The sequence below is a fragment of the Polistes dominula genome, unplaced genomic scaffold (assembly GCF_049000335.1).
Source record: "Polistes dominula isolate Pdom_NZ unplaced genomic scaffold, Pdom_raw_medaka contig_73, whole genome shotgun sequence".
NCBI classification, from domain to species: Eukaryota; Metazoa; Arthropoda; class Insecta; order Hymenoptera; family Vespidae; genus Polistes; species Polistes dominula.
This window is the reverse complement of record NW_028300951.1, coordinates 4,556,905-4,573,498: the sequence shown is the minus strand read 5'-3', so window position 1 is coordinate 4,573,498 and position 16,594 is coordinate 4,556,905. Positions and strand designations below refer to the sequence as shown.

The window sequence follows — 16,594 nt, the reverse complement described above, 5'->3', positions numbered from 1 at the left end:
GCAACGTAATATATGTATATCAAAATAAACATACAAATCGTCTAACGAACGAATTATTTGTAACTTATTGTCAACTATAAAACTTACAGATTATACGACAAATTATTAAAACTGTATTATAAATTTTAGATCATTATCTGATATTATTTTCTTGAAAAGAAAAACAATCCAATTTTATTGTTTAATATTATTAACAAATAGAAAGAGAGAGAGAGAGGAAAATTTAAAACAATGATAAAAGTAATTAAAAAATACGATAAATATATTCTAACTATTTATTTAATTAATATAAAGATGAAAATGAGAAATAATTTTATAATGAGAAGTAAGAATTGTATTTACCGTGAAATGAACTCTATAACACGATCGTTTCCTTGACACAACCTTTCCGGTACAGACCCAACGTCTAACTAAAGCGTGTTTAGCATGTAAACGCTCTTATAAACAACCTTTATTTGTCCCTCTACTATTGTATTCATATACATACACACTATCTATATTTCTCTTTCTCTCTTTAACTCTCTCTGTCCTACCTACTAAGATCCCAAGAATGCTCAATAATAAATGAACGAACTAACAAATGCGCAAACTCAACTTTCAAATATCTAAAATGTATATCATTTATTAATTTTAATAAGAAAATAATCTTTAAATATAAACACTCACACACAATCGCAATTATATTTGTAAAAATAAATATATTATATTAGATATTGAAAAAATTCTTTTGCGCACATGAAAATTAAATTTAAAAATGAAATGAAATCTATTATATCAGTTATGTACAAATTTAAATTGAAAATATTCCAAATTTATCTTTTATATGATAAAATATGAAAATAATTAGTACGCAAAGGAACTAATACAAGCGAAAAACACACACACATACATATGTATACCAAATTAAGTTTGTTAGATATATTATAACTAATTGAAATAGTAAACAGAGTGATTTAATTTTAATCTTTTAAACAAAAACATTGTTACGACCGAAATTTGTCAAAAGTTCAAATGGTTTAAGTAGAGTATGTAGTTGGGATTTTAAAAAAAGGCATTACATACGTTTTACTCTCTTCTCTTCTTTACTCTTTTCCTCTCAATTCAATCTCTGTTAAACATCGTTTCTAGGAATTAAACGTCGAGTACGATCTTGAAAGTAGAGATTTATCTTTAGTGAGTTATCTACAAAGAAATCAAGAAAGACGACAAGGATAGAGGGAAAATATACGATTATATTTTTCAGTGAAATACAGTTTCTTTTAAACGTAAAAGAAAGCACTTAAATATATGACAAATTATTAAGTATGTATGCATGTATACGTAAAAGGTGGCCCAAAAGTTCCTCATATAACATTCCAATAAAAATTAATTATTCTTCCGAGAGATATTTTAAACTAATTTTATTCTATTTAATCATTTTCTTTGTGTCTTCATATTTTTCTTAACCTTACAAATATAATTAGTTAACACAAATTGAAAAAAAAAAGTATTATATAAATTAAAATTAAAAATTACTTTTAAAAATTTCTGACCCATTTTTGTACAATACCTACAACCTGTTATTATATATATATGTATAAATAAAAAATAATATTTAATCTACAAAGTTTTGAGAACAGTATCAAATCAATGAAATTTTTAATAGAAAATTTGTAAACCTCCTTTTGCACAATATTTACACCTTGCATCTTCTATTACTATTTAATATAAATTTCACGTAAAATCTATTACTTTAATCTACTTTATTCATAATAAAAACATAAATTTTTCACGTTCGTTCTATCAAATAAAAAAAATGTATTATTTGTACAATTTTCTTTCTCATTTTTATCTTTTTATTCACGCAAAGATACTTTCTTTAGGGTAGAGCACCGGTACTATCACTTCGAAAGGATCAAGGATTGGAGGGAAAGAAAGGGAGAGATAAAGAGTGAATAAGAATAAAAATAAGAAAAAATGAACAAACTAAAATAGAAACGATCTCCCGTTGCAAAAAGAAATTTCTTCCTTCTTTGCTGGAGAATCCGAGAAAGGCTTTTGTAATGAGTCGGGCAGAAAATGTGGCAGGCTTTTGAAAAAAAAAAAAAGAAGAAAAGAGAATGAAAGAGAAAGAAGAAAGAAAGAGATTGTTCTAGTATACGATTAAAATACAGGAGAAACTTAGAAAATCGTTGACAAACTCGAATATATATTCTTATTCAAAGGATTCCACTTTATACAGCGCGAAATCATTTAGGGTTATATTGTTTTGGAATATTTACTATTCTATCATGTTTTTCTTCAATATAAAAAAAAAAACCAATATTTTCTACTCTCTATGAACATAATAAAATTGTTCTTTGATTATTTTAACATTACAATTATTAATAGTTTACGAATAAAGAATTAAGAAAAAGTACAGAGGTTAAACCTTTATTATAATTATTTTAAAATTAATTTAAATATTAAATTATATATATTTGAAGTATTCATTTATATAAATAAATTATTATTTGAATATAATATAATACTTATTTATAATAGAAATTTAATGAAGACTATGATAACGGACTGTTTAACAATTATAATGGACTAAGTCAAAAAATTATACGAATTTATTTTATGATTTAGTTTAAAATATTAATTTTATAATAGAAAATAAATCATAAAATTTATTTTTTCAATTTTTTCTAACTTATTGTAAGTTCACTACCGTAAAAAATTAACAGCAAATATATAAACATATATACAAATGTATGTATTTCATAATAATCATATCAAATCGTTTTTGTTAATGGCCTAAATTAAAGCGTAACTTTAATCAATGATATATTTTATCGATTTCAGATTACCAATCGATCCCTTTAGTTATCCGTGTTCTCTTTCATGTAACATGAATTCATCTGAAAGATAAAACGTATCTCATATGTACATATATGTACTGTTTTTCATTCTTTCCTATTTTGACATAGGTCACGTAAGTGAGAAATCGATCACGAAAAATCGAGATACATTGAAAGCATCTTTTAGATACCACATATATATATATATATAGATAGACAGATATATAGATATATATTAGATATCGATTTCATTTTTCGACATAGATATTGTATAAGAAAAAGAAATAGAAGTTCTTGTCATTGTCAGTTCTTTTCATTTTTCGACTATCAGCTTTCATCGTTGTCGGAAAATAAGAAAGTACTTTACTTCAGTGAGAACGCTATTAAATCTTCATCGTTGTCGATACAATGATCGGTTGCTTTTATTGAAATAGATAACAACAAACATGCCCTCTGACATTTACAGTAATTGAAAAGCTGAAGTTACTTCGATTTAATCCGATTAACCTATGTTGTTTAAACGTTAAAACGATATATTTTTTAACACATTTAATTGCTGATAATGAATTATGATAAATAAAAATGTGAAAATAAAATGCACGTTGCATCATCATGCCATTGTTTTCTATACTTTTTTTCGCAGTAGTACAACTAAGTCACGAGTGACACTATTTTCAGTAGTTATCATAAATATTCGGCAAGGCAAATTTCAGTAGTCTAAACAAAAAACAAGCAAGACTTATATTCAGTAGTTAAAGTAAAAACACGTGATATAGATAAATGATTCACGAAACTAAAATTATAAAGGAAATAATAATTCGCCAAACCTCACTCAATATTCTTTTACGAAACATTGACGTGACGTAACAAGTAGTTTTTAATTGTTAAATGATGTATTTTATTTTCTACAAATTAAATTATTCAATAACAAGAAACTTTGGTTTATAGTATTGTTTTTTTTTTACAAGATAAAGATAACCACAATAAATTTTTGATATTAAAAAAAATTATACATCATATTATTTCTAAAAAATTGTTTTTCTTATTTCAACCATCAACTCCAATGCCAACTATATTTGCAAAAGCGTACAAACGTGTTCTATATATGAACACACACATTATGAATTCAATATCAGTGTCCTACTTTCTATTAAAACATTTCTAAATAGACGCAATTCAGACGCGAAAATATTTCGATCGGAGTGTCGCAATTTTAAGAATCTGAAAATATCCGTTCTATCTCTAAATCCACGAAGCTACCCTTAAAAAAAAAGAGAGAGAGAGAGAGAAAGAAAGAAAGAAATAGAGAGAAAAAAAATGGAAAAAGTGTTCGCCTTTTGAAAGGTAGAACACACCAGTTCTATTGTTCCGAATCTTTAGATTAAAGGCAACGAAACAAAAGGCAAGGCAACACGAACCTTTCGAAATATCGTGTCTCTTTCCCATCTTTTCTTTTTCTTTTTTTTTTTCTCCAAATAGAAACCGATCGTCATAGTCCAACGATCAGGAAATCTAACGCGAGACAGTCTGAATTTTTCATTAAACTTTTTCGAGAATAACTCATTTCCAATTCGCAAATCGTTGCGATAGAAATATTATTTTTTTCCTTTTTTATTTTAAAAACAATCTCCCCTAAAGATAAAGTTGCGATCGATAAAAATAATACTTCGCATTGTTTTATTAATATTTAAAAAAAGAGATAAAATATTAAATGAGAAGAATAATATCTGATTTATTAATATTATTTTGAAAATATCGATAAATGAAGAAATTATATTAATTTAATATTATCATTAATTATTAATATATACTTTTTCATTATTAAAGAATGTATTTGATGTATTTTTATTTATTTGATTTCCTAGGAAATGTTGGTAAATGGCTAGCAACTTTTGGAAAGAGGTATCATAGAATGCATTGTCCTACGAAGGATATCGGTTCACAATAATACCACTCCTCTAATCATTTCTACATTACACTACACTACACTACACAACCCTAATCACATAGAAACACCCCCACACGCACACATATAACGTTTCTATTCATCCTTCTCAAGAGAATACATGCAGAGTGAATGTGCTCATTATACGTGCAATATAATTGCATAGTCACATACATACGAACTTGCACACTCATAGTCGTATATTCAAGGAAGATAGTGATGTGTTAGTAGCAGTGTTACCAACATAGTCATAATATAATACCCGCAATTTAATTATATAAACACATATAAACGACACATGTCCAAACTTAAATACGAACTTGTATACGAACTTGCGTACGATCTTATATGCTCATAAACACAAGGAAGATACGTGAATTAGTAGTAGTGTTACTAATGTTTCATTACATCTACAAAATATTTAATTACTTACATACATACATACATATATACATATAAATGTATATGGATATGTTTTCATTTACTCATACTTTTAGACACATAAAATAAAAACATTTGTATAATAAAATATATTGTAATACCATACAAACATAAATGAATATTAAACATACGTTTTTTTTTTAATAAAAAAGATCAACATTTACATATACTCATTAACAAATACAAAGAAAAAACGTATGTATTAAAATTAGATTATTGTAATAGTGACAGACAGCGTATGGTATCGGCTTTGATCCATAGGAACATTACCGCAATGCGTGTTTCATAGGGTAGTGGTAGTACTACGCGACTCGCGTGTTTGCAGACCTATGTTCAAGGGCTTTGACGTGTCCCTCTAGGGAGAGTACGAGGGATACCACGATGTATCGAATCTGGAGATGACCAAACCACTATCTCTCCTTCCTGCCTTCTCACTCACTCATTCTCTCTCTCTGTCTCACACACACACACACTCTCTATTTCACCATATCTCTGTCTTGCTCACTCACTCGATTACACGTCGAAATACATCGAGGAGAGAGAATCGAGAGTTTGCCACGAGATGTAACGTTCGTGTCGATAGCTTGTTATTATGAATGTAACAGCAACACCACCAGAATAGTCCTCTCCTGCTTCCGATGACGTGATCTACGGATCATCACGTTCCTGTATCAAACGATAATGCTAATGAATCCCATAACGAAGCTTATATATACATATATAAATAGAAAATACATATATATATATATATATATATATATATATATATATATATATATATATACATGTATGCATATGTGTATATATATACGTTACCGAGAAGTTATCTTGTTACAATAGAAAATAATTCTAATCTATAATAAGGAATCATTTTCGTCATAGATATTTTCCAAACAATCATTTAAATAATCCTTTAATTAAACAGATATAAAAAATGACTTCATTTTTATTTTTTTTTTTTTAAGAAATTATTAACAAACATGTTATTTTCATTGTCTTAGAAAAAAAAGTAGAAAATAATCAATGAGATCGAGAATCACATTTCTCAATTATATTTTGTGAAAAATATCTATAAGAATCTTTCGATTAAATATATCAATTAAATGGTCAATATTCTTTTTATCTTTGCTCAAATGATTGTCACACATTGTCATTTTCTTGAAGAATGATAGAGAAATATAAAAGATAGTCCAAAGAGGATATGAAAAAAATATCTTTATCCCTACTCTTTTCTCTCTCTCTCTCTCTTCTCTCTTTCTCTTTCTCTTTTCTCTCTTATGGAGAAGATTTCACGGATAAGGATCTTATTTGTCGTCATAAATTTTCGTCGACTAACTCCGCGAAAATTCGAAGCTTTCCCGAGCGATATGTTCCTATATACTCGAGGAAAGATGTTTCTTTCTCTTACGCTACCACCATCATCACCACCAATACTATCTACTCCCTCCTCTCCTCCTCTTCCACCCATCCTGCTTTTATTTTTCTTCTTTCTGTTCGTGAGAAGAAGCTAGAAATTTTTTCCTAATACCGCTAAAGCTCTTTGGCCGACGTTTCACGAAATGGAGATTCTAAAATCTCTCTCTCTCTCTCTCTCTCTCTCTCTCTCTCTCTCTCTCTCTCTCTCTCTCTCTTTAACTCTTCGTCATTTTTTTCATAAACAATAAGAAAAAAAATGAATGAGCGAGAACAGCAGGAACAAGATGAGAAATAAAAAAACGAACTAAAGAAAATGTTTTCAGCGATGTCCAACGTTGATGCTGTAACGACGAAGAGTCAACAACAACAACAAAAAATGAAAAGTTAAGATTAAAAAAGAAAAGTCACAAGAATCTCGCGAACGTCTTTGCATTCTTGTCGCATTTTACTCTAATTAAAACGTCACGAGATCTCTCTCACCGTTATCAATTCTGGTTGACCCGAGAAATTTTTATGCGGTGGCTCCCTCCCTATCTCCCTCCAACTCACCTTTTCCATCCTTCTCTCTTTTCTCTTCTATCCTCTTAATCCTCCTTCTGTTCTTTTACCTTGTATATCCATTTTTTTTTTTTATATTCAAAGAAACCATTCCTACTCGACACTGAATTTTCTCTCCCCAACCCCTCCCACTTTCTTTCTCTTTCTCTTTCATTCGATGTTTGCCAAGCATTCCTTTTCTTCAACTCTTATCGTCAACGATGCTTCCAACGTTGTCGTATCAAAAAAGAAAAAAAAAAGAAAGAAAGAAATGAAGATTGTAAGTGAGAAAGAATGAGAGAATGAGAGAGATAGAGAGAAAGAGAGTGGGTAGGAAGAGGGTAGGTGGGGGGAGGTAAGAGAGGGCTTTCTTCGAGATAGCAAGATAGCACTTCGAATTTCCAAACGGATTTTATCCTCCATCCCACGAGCCGAATATATATATCTTTCTCTCTTTCTTTCTCTCACTCTTTCTTTCTCTCACTCTATCTGTCTCTCTCTCTCTCTCTCTCTTTCTCTTTCTCTTTATTTTTCTCTAAGAATGATATCCATAGCTCTTCTTATTCGCGAATGTGTATTTACCGTATAGTGCGCGGTAAAGTGCAAGGGATGACTCTAGAAAAGTCAACGATAAAAAGACGAGTTTTCTCCCTTTTTTCTTTTTTTTCTTTTTTTTTTTTTTTCTTTTCGGTCTGCAAACATTCCAACGATTTTTGTTTTATGTATTCGTGGGAGGGAAGAAAAAAATTATGATCTATGGATATGGGGATTGTGTCACTTTTTTTTATGGTACAAGATTACACGAAGATGGAATAAATTTGTATGAGATAAAATTTTTCTTCATTATATGAACTCACTCACTCACTCTCTCTTTCTCTCTCTATCTTTCTTTTTCTTTTTTATTGATCATAAATACAAATAAAAATTTTATCTACGTATTTGGAAAAGATAAAAGATATAATATATTAAAATATATTAGTTTTTCTAAATACACGATTAAGCGAGGATAAATTAAATTTATGAATTGTGAATCATTTTTTTAATTAAAAGTAACTTCTTCTTTTTTTTTTTTTTTTGACAATCACAAACACTATCAATATAAAGGTTTAACTCTCAAATGTTATAATTATGTGTATTATTAATTAGTATTTCATATCTATCAGTTGGAAAGGAAAACAGTAACAATACATTTTCGCGATTTCTACCGAACTATAGAAGATCAAAACGGGACAGAAAGAGAATAATATATATATATATATATAGAGAGAGAGGGAGGGAGAGAGAGAAAGAGAAAGAAGCCATTCATTACCCTTTCTTACGGCATTGCATCCTGATTTTCATTTCCATTAATTTCGTGTAATTGTTGGCGGATGAATGAAGTAGGAAATGTATTGTTCCTCAAAGCGGACGAACAATGCATCGCTACCTTTCTCTTTCTACGTCAGAAACACGAATCCTTCCATAAGCATCTCTTTCTCCTTATTTGTCTCTCTCTCTCTCTCTCTTTCTCTCTTTCTCTTTCTCCTTTCATGACTAACACGCGAGAAATCTACGCTGGCGATTAAACAAATTTCAACTCGGTTACGGTACTTCATTTGAAACGATCATTGTTCCATTTTGACACTACGACCGCCTTAAAACATTTCACTGTTCGGTTCTACGGCGAATAATATTCTATTTATTACTAAAGATCTTCCTGAATTTAATTACTATTAAAATAATAAATAAAATTACTACGAAGAAAAAAAGGAAACACGGAGTAAATGAAATTATTAATCGAAATTTATTTATTTCTTACCATTTAAATTATATCAAATGAATCGAATTCATCTATTCTTCTCGAGATATGATATATACACACACATACATACATATATACATGTGTATACATAAATATATACGTTTAACAGAAAACCGAGAGTGAAAATTTTCGAAAATTGTTCTCATAGGAGAGAACATTTCACATAGAGAAACGGAACGATGCAATTTTGTCGCCTGTTTTAAAGCGAGCTACCGCACGACGAAGCAAATTACAGAGGAAGAGAAAGGAGAAAGAGACCAAGAGGGAGTAAAAGCAAAAGAGAGAAAGAGAAAGAGACAGAGAGAGGAAGAGTAGTGGATATAAACGGGAAACGTTAGCGATTAAGGTGCCTCTAATTAAACTTTTGGGGATGGTTTAATGCGACGAGACTCATACGGAAAACTCTTCCTTCCTTCCTTCCTTCCTTCCTCATTTTCTTTTTCTTTTTTTTCTTCCTATTTTACTCTCTTTTACACCCACCATCCCTCTTCCTTACTCTCTTCTCAGTCCCCTCTTCTTTGGATGCTCCGATTTCTTACGCGAATTTTCTCTTTCAACTTACAAGCTAAATTTACGCTTGAAAGAAAATGCTCGACCAACTTCTTCTTCTTCTTTCTCTTTTCGTTTCGAAAACATCTCTCTCTCTCTCTCGCTCTTTCTTTCTTTCTTTCTATTTTGCAATCACGACACGGCAAGATAAAACGAGGAAGAAGAAAACGAGCAACGACGTGCCGTTGTATCGTTCGGATTTAACCACCCGAGCAATCTGCGCTTCGAGATACCCGGAGATACAACCTCTCCGATGACACGTTTCTCTTTCTCTTCTTCTTATTTTTCCACTTTTTTTTTTTTCTTTTTCTTTTTAACTTACTTGTGGCATTCCACAATACTCCGAGGTCGTTTTGTTAACCTTATTCGAATATCGATGAGATAGTAAAATTTAATTTATTGTTTCCCTATTCTTTATTTATTTACTTATTTGTTTATTTGTTTATGAAAGATAATAAATAATTGATAGATTTATCAATTAATTAAAGAATTATTTATTCGACGTTTCGTGAATTTTCATAGAAAAGAATCAAATTTATTTTTTAGATTATTAAATAAAGAATGACATGAAAATTCTTCAGTTAAATTCATCTAAACTCTATTTAGAAAAGTTGTATAACTTTTGTATGACTTTTGTTTTTAAACAGTACATGTATAACCTGATCTTAAAAAATAAAAAAAAAATCAATTAATTTTTGAAACAAAGCAGAAATTTACAATCAAACCTATACAAAGTATTATTCATTAATTTAATCATTTTGAATAAATAAAAAACGATTTTTCATCAAATTTTATGCATAAATAAATAATTTAAAAAACAATTATTTGAGTTATAAAATTTTTATTTTTATATAAATAAATAAAATTTATTGGTAATAAATTTTTTGGAATGAAAATCATGAATTTGAAAAAATACGTAGGTGCAAATTAATTTTTAAATAAAGTGCAAATCATTTTTAAGTAAAAGGATTGATGCTGGCGTTAAACTGATCGACTAATTAGACGGTAATTGATTCCCTCGAATGGATAATTACACTGACCGAATATCTTATCAAAGTCGGATGTTACATAACATGGCTAAGAGATAGGCCAGTATATAGGATCCGAGTATACCGAAATCAATTGTGCGAAACACGATCCATCGATCGTCTTTGCGATGCATAGGATGATCTAATCGAAATTCACGATGTATCGATAACGTTCGAGAGTGAGTATTCGTGTTGGCACACTACTTAACCTGACTTCAATCTTGTTTACTATGCACCTTACGAATTCACTCTTTAAATGCTTACTATTACCAAAACTATTATTTCAAATTTATTTATATTTTTGATCAATTATTTCTAAGTATATTGTTTATTATATTTCAATTTTTTTAAATTATTCTATTCTTATAAATTAAATATTTATTTTATTTTATTCATAAATTTAAATGATAAATACATGTATATGAATATATGTATGTATTTGTATGAATTAGCTAATTAACTAAAAATAAAATATTCAATTTTTATACTCAAATTTGATTTAAATTGTCGAAAGATTGATGAATAAATCTTTTCTTTTTTCATTCACGAATTTTGATGATGCATAAACGTGTATGAATTTATTTTTATATATTTTTATCAATTAACAAGAAATGACAAACTTGCGTTTTTCAATGATCAAGTTTTCTGGGATTTTTTTTCGCTTATATTGTCGAAAGTTTATAAACTTATCAAATTATTCTACATCATAGGATAAATCTGTCTCACTTTTCATTTTTTTTTTCTATTATTTTCTTTCACGACTTTTAAAAGATCGAAGTTGTCCGTCGTTTTATTAATTAATTAAATTTCATAGAAATTTCATAAAAAAAAGAGGCCAAAGTTAAAGAACCAAGGGATGATACCCATGAAAGAGGAAAAAGATTCTTTTCCATTTTTTACTTCTTTTTTTTTTTATTTTTGATCTTAATGGTCCCTTGAAAACTGATAACTAGTACTATTGATTTCATTCAACGTCTATCAAACTAATTATTATTAAATAACGAAAGAAAAAAAAAGAAACATAACTGGCAGAGTATAAGAGAGAAAAAGAAAGGAAAAGAAAGAGAGAGAGAGAGAGTAGGAAAAAATAAAAGTGACGTTCGATAGTTGGAAAGAAAAATTTATATCTACAGATATATACATCGATAGATGCATGCACGTCAACTCTGGGTTAACGCGCGTCCTCAAAAACACGGTTCAATCGACCCAATTCCGATATCAGCAATTATTACGCTTGTGATAAGTGTTCTCCACGTGTCCCTACAGCATATTTATGAGATATAATTAGATCCTTCCTAGAAGCCAATTTATTACGCTCATACCTTCTAATTAACCTATTAGAATTTCTAAGTCCCTATTTTCTTTCTCTTTTTTTTTATTTTTTTTTTATTTTCAATTATCGATCTACGATCATCCAAATGTTTTGAAAAAAAAAAAAAGAAAAAAAAAATCTAGCTTACATGTTGGAAACTAAAAAATTTCCGAATTAAATATTTTGTAAGAAAAAAAAAAAGAAAAAAAGAAAAAAAAACAAATTAAAAAATCAAAGAGAATTCGAAATCACACAGAAATATATATATACTCGCATACAGGTCAACATGTCATTCAGCATATCGTCTATCCTATCCAATTAGCCTATTTTAAAATTTGCAAATACCTTCACATCAAAGTGTTATATATAAAAATATATATATATATATATAATCAACCATATATGTAAGAAATTAAAAATTGAATAAGAATTAAAAATCAAGCACACATATACAACACACACACTTGTCTTATCAACGCATAAAAAAATATAAAAATTATATAATAAAGATATTAGACAAAATTCATGAATATTTCACATATTACTATAATAGTATAGAAGATTAAATAGAGAAATACCGTATTAAAGGAAGGAAGAAGGAAGGGAGGGAAGGTAGGTAGGAAGGAAGGAAGGAAGGAAGGAAGGAAGGAAACAGTATGAGAAGACTCATACATAACCAACACAGGAGTGACCTACATTTAGAGAAATTTGAAACTGTATACCTAATACGGTGTTAATCCACCTACGTCGAACAGATGTGTATTTTAGATCTGTACATGCATATATATGAAAATATGATATGTATACATACACACCCACACATGCGCACACACACATATATACACATTGTATTGAAGAAAAAGAGCCCTATGTATTCGTGTTATCGTGTGCATGATAAATCCTACATGGATTTTCGAATCGATCGTTGTTTCGATCGGAATGTATTGGAAAAAGGAAAAAAATATCAAAACGTGACAAATCGTGCGAACGTCCGAGATAGAGATTAAAAAAAAAAGAAACAGAGAGAGAGTTTTTATTTTCGACCAAGCCCTGTTTTTTTTTTTTTCAGCAATTTGTAAAGGATCAGATCTGACCTATTAATTTGATGCGTAATGCCAGTGTCGTTTCACAAATCGATTTTGGTATCTTATCAATTATCAAATTCGACATTTCATTAATATTTGTACGTAATTCTTTCTTTTATACTCTTCGTGCGTAATATAAAAATTTCAATTTATAAGAAATAACGTTTAAGGTTTTTGTTTTCTTTCTTTTTTGTATCACATTATAAAAATCAAACACACTTAGCAAATATTAAATTTGTTTTAATTGTATCATATTTTTAACAAATGATTTATCCCTGTAATATTATTGATTAAATTTCATTGGTTATTTTCTCTTATAACAATAAAAACTAAGATTAATAAATATATTATTCATCCTCTTTAAATTCCTTGTCATTTTTAATATAATGAAATTAAAGGTATCGTTGTCTCAACATTGATAAAAATGTATCTGATAATAATAAATAGGATAGATATTTTTGGTAAATCACATCTATAATCAATCAATAACAAAATCCTGATTCACCATGATAATTACTTATCATTACAAACATTAGCGAAACAGTGGAATGTGCATTACGTGTAACACGATCTAACGGTTAATTGCAACTAGGTAGCAAGTTACAGGAGAATGGTAAACAGGTAACGAGCAATTCATTTTCAATAGAGACGGATTGAGAAACGAGAGAACGCATGCGCCCTAGGCAAACTAAAGTGCATAATTAGGTAAAATGGATGATAGGGTTAATCGACGGAAACCTATCCGAAGATAATGTGACACATTAATCTATTAAAAAAGAGTTACGCTGAGTTCAACGCAAGAAATGTTAGAAATTGATAATTATATCTTCATAATTATCGAGATATTTTGAAATTTTTAAATAAATAATAATAAATCATTTTTAATAATAAAAAGTAACAAAATATTCGACTTCTTTTATCTTCAATTTCAAAAAATACAAAATACAAAACTATCAAAATTCCTAATGCTTTTGTGTTCCAATAGATTCGTACGAATTGAAAGATTAATAAATTCGATAAATCAAAAACTTTCATAGAAATCGAGTGTAACAATTAGAACGATTGTTGCATTTGCAGGAGAATGAAATAGGAAAAAGAGACAAAGGGGGAGAAAGAGAGAGAGAGAAGAAAAGAAAAAAAGAGGATGAAAAAAAACAATGAGAAAGAGAGACGAAAGAGAGGAGAGAGAGAGAGAGAGAGAGAGAGGTTCTGAAGCGAAGTAAACTCTTTTCCTTTTATTTTTTTCTTCCTGTTGCATGCCAGCAGCTCGTCTTTGTTATCGCTGATGTAATCGACGAGCATCGTTGTAACTACCAAGTGGAACGCGCCAGGAATCACGAGCCCCGATTAAAAGAGCGTAAAGCGAAATAAGAGTACAACAGCAAAAGAGAGAAAAAGAGAGACAGAGATAGGAGGAGGAGGAGGAGGGGGGAGGAAAAAAGGGAATAGGACGTTGGAAAACTACTGTTTGACTTCGATCCGATTGCTAGTCGACACAAAGTAACGAGAAAAAGAGGGACAGACAAACAAACAGACGGACAGAGAGAAAGAGAGAGAGAGAACATCGATTTCGTCTAAAGTGATAAGAGAGAGAAAGAGAGAGAGAGAGAGAAGCGGCTTTGCTGAACAAGATCAACGAAAACGAGATAGAAAAAAAACTAAAGAGTGAAAGACAAAAAATCAGAGAGAAAGAATAATAAGAAGGGAAAGATATATATAAAAATAAGAGAAAGAGAGACAATTGAAAATAGAGAAGGAGAGAGGGTGAATATGAGATAAAGTAGAAGGCTTTGATAAACAGGATCGGCAAAAAAAAGAAATAAAGGAAAAGTATAAAAAAAAGGAAGAAAAAAAACACTGATAGAACGGATATGAGAGGAGGAAGATCAACGAAAGCTTTACTCTTTCAACACGACTGATACAAACGGATATTCCCTCCTTCATCGGAAGTCATTTTATTATTACGACGGATTTTTTTCGTTATCGATCCATCGAACGATCGATCGATCGATCGATTTACTACTATTCGAAGGTTTTTTTTTCAACTTTTCCTCTCTATGAGGTCAGTGCTGACGTAACGTAATACTATATATTTTTTTCCTTCCCTTTTAATAGGTAACTTTTCAATCACCTTTGACACTTGCCTTTCCTTTTTTCGTTTTATTTTTTTTCTCTTTTTTTAAGTTCAAATATATAGTAAATCAGTTATATATAGTACATATATAGTACATATATAGTAAATGAGATAAAAGGATTAATATTATTGATTGAAGTAATATATAATAGAACTATTTTAAACACATGTTTAAACAAAGAAAAATTTGAAGCAAATGTAAGATGAGTCAAAAGTTCTCAGATTATTTTTAATATCTTTTTCCAAAGAAACCAATGAAGTTCTGTTTGGTATAGATTGCAAAATCACAAGTTTGTGTTACAAAAATGTATTTGATACCAAATATATGTGTTAAAATTTGACAGAAAAATTATTGATTATTAAAACAATAAAGTGTTTAGCATCATGATTTTGACTGAAAACTTAGAAATTATGCTAACAAGTGTTATTGATTTTTAAAATTACAAATCTTAACTTATTAAACTAAATACAATTCTAACTAAAAACATAAAAACTTTTATAAAAAAAAAAAAATGTAATTAATTTTGAACTAATTGAATTTACAAACTATTGAGACCATTCTGTAAAATTTAGAAATATATATTTTATTAGTTTTATTTTTACTTGTTTTCTTATAATAGTATCAATACTTTTATTATCATTTAAAAGTATTATCGATAAATTGGCTGTCAGGTATATACAGAAATATATATACTAGTACATAGATACGTAGAAATATATATTTATCTTCAGAAAATTCATAGTTACAGTCAAGTATGTAGATTCGGGTACGCGTAGATAACGAGCTTCTGGTTGGCTTCATCGATGAATAAACGTGACACGTATAATGAGTACGCATGTATATATGCATCATTCGCGAATAGTCATGCACGTGTGCACGTAAATATGCTTGTAGGCGAAACAAGCTTCACGATTTAACACCGTCACATGATTTTCTCCTGTAGCTTCCGAAATTCGTTATCTCCCTGATAGACCTGCCAGAAATTAACTTCTTTAATGATCACACTATGGCTTATAGAATCTAATCATTTCAGATAGATCATCAGGCTTATGATCGAAATTACATTGTATTGAATATTTATTCATCATTTTACTTAAATTCTTACTAAATTGAATTGAAGCATTTTCTAATATTATTTTAACAAGTTTATAATAATTGAATGAATGTCTGGAAAAAAGTTTATGTTAAATTTTAGTGTTGTTCAAGTTAAAAGTGAGAAGTAAAATGTTAAAGTATTGTAAATATAATATATAATTAAGCGCATAAAGTAAAAGTCAATTGATACTTGTTTAAGAAAACATACTAATAGCAATAATTATAATTATAGTTACTCGCATGTTGTGTATATAAAAATGATTTTAAAATGTATTGAACAAAAACTTCCTTTCCGCGTCATTTTACAAAATACATACACCAAACACATTTTTGCAATCATCAGGATAAAATAACTTTGTAAGAAAAGGATTTTAAAAGAATTTACAAAAGAACCATTTCTGTCGATGGTTTTTATTCAAAACAGTTAC

The 16,594-nt window shown here is 29.0% G+C and overlaps 1 protein-coding gene across 1 annotated transcript in view; it reads right to left on the bottom strand.

Moving 5' to 3' along the window:
* The window catches only part of LOC107063992 (uncharacterized), a 253,553-nt gene that overhangs the window by 182,019 nt on the left and 54,940 nt on the right, over positions 1–16,594 (bottom strand). The window lies entirely within an intron of this gene.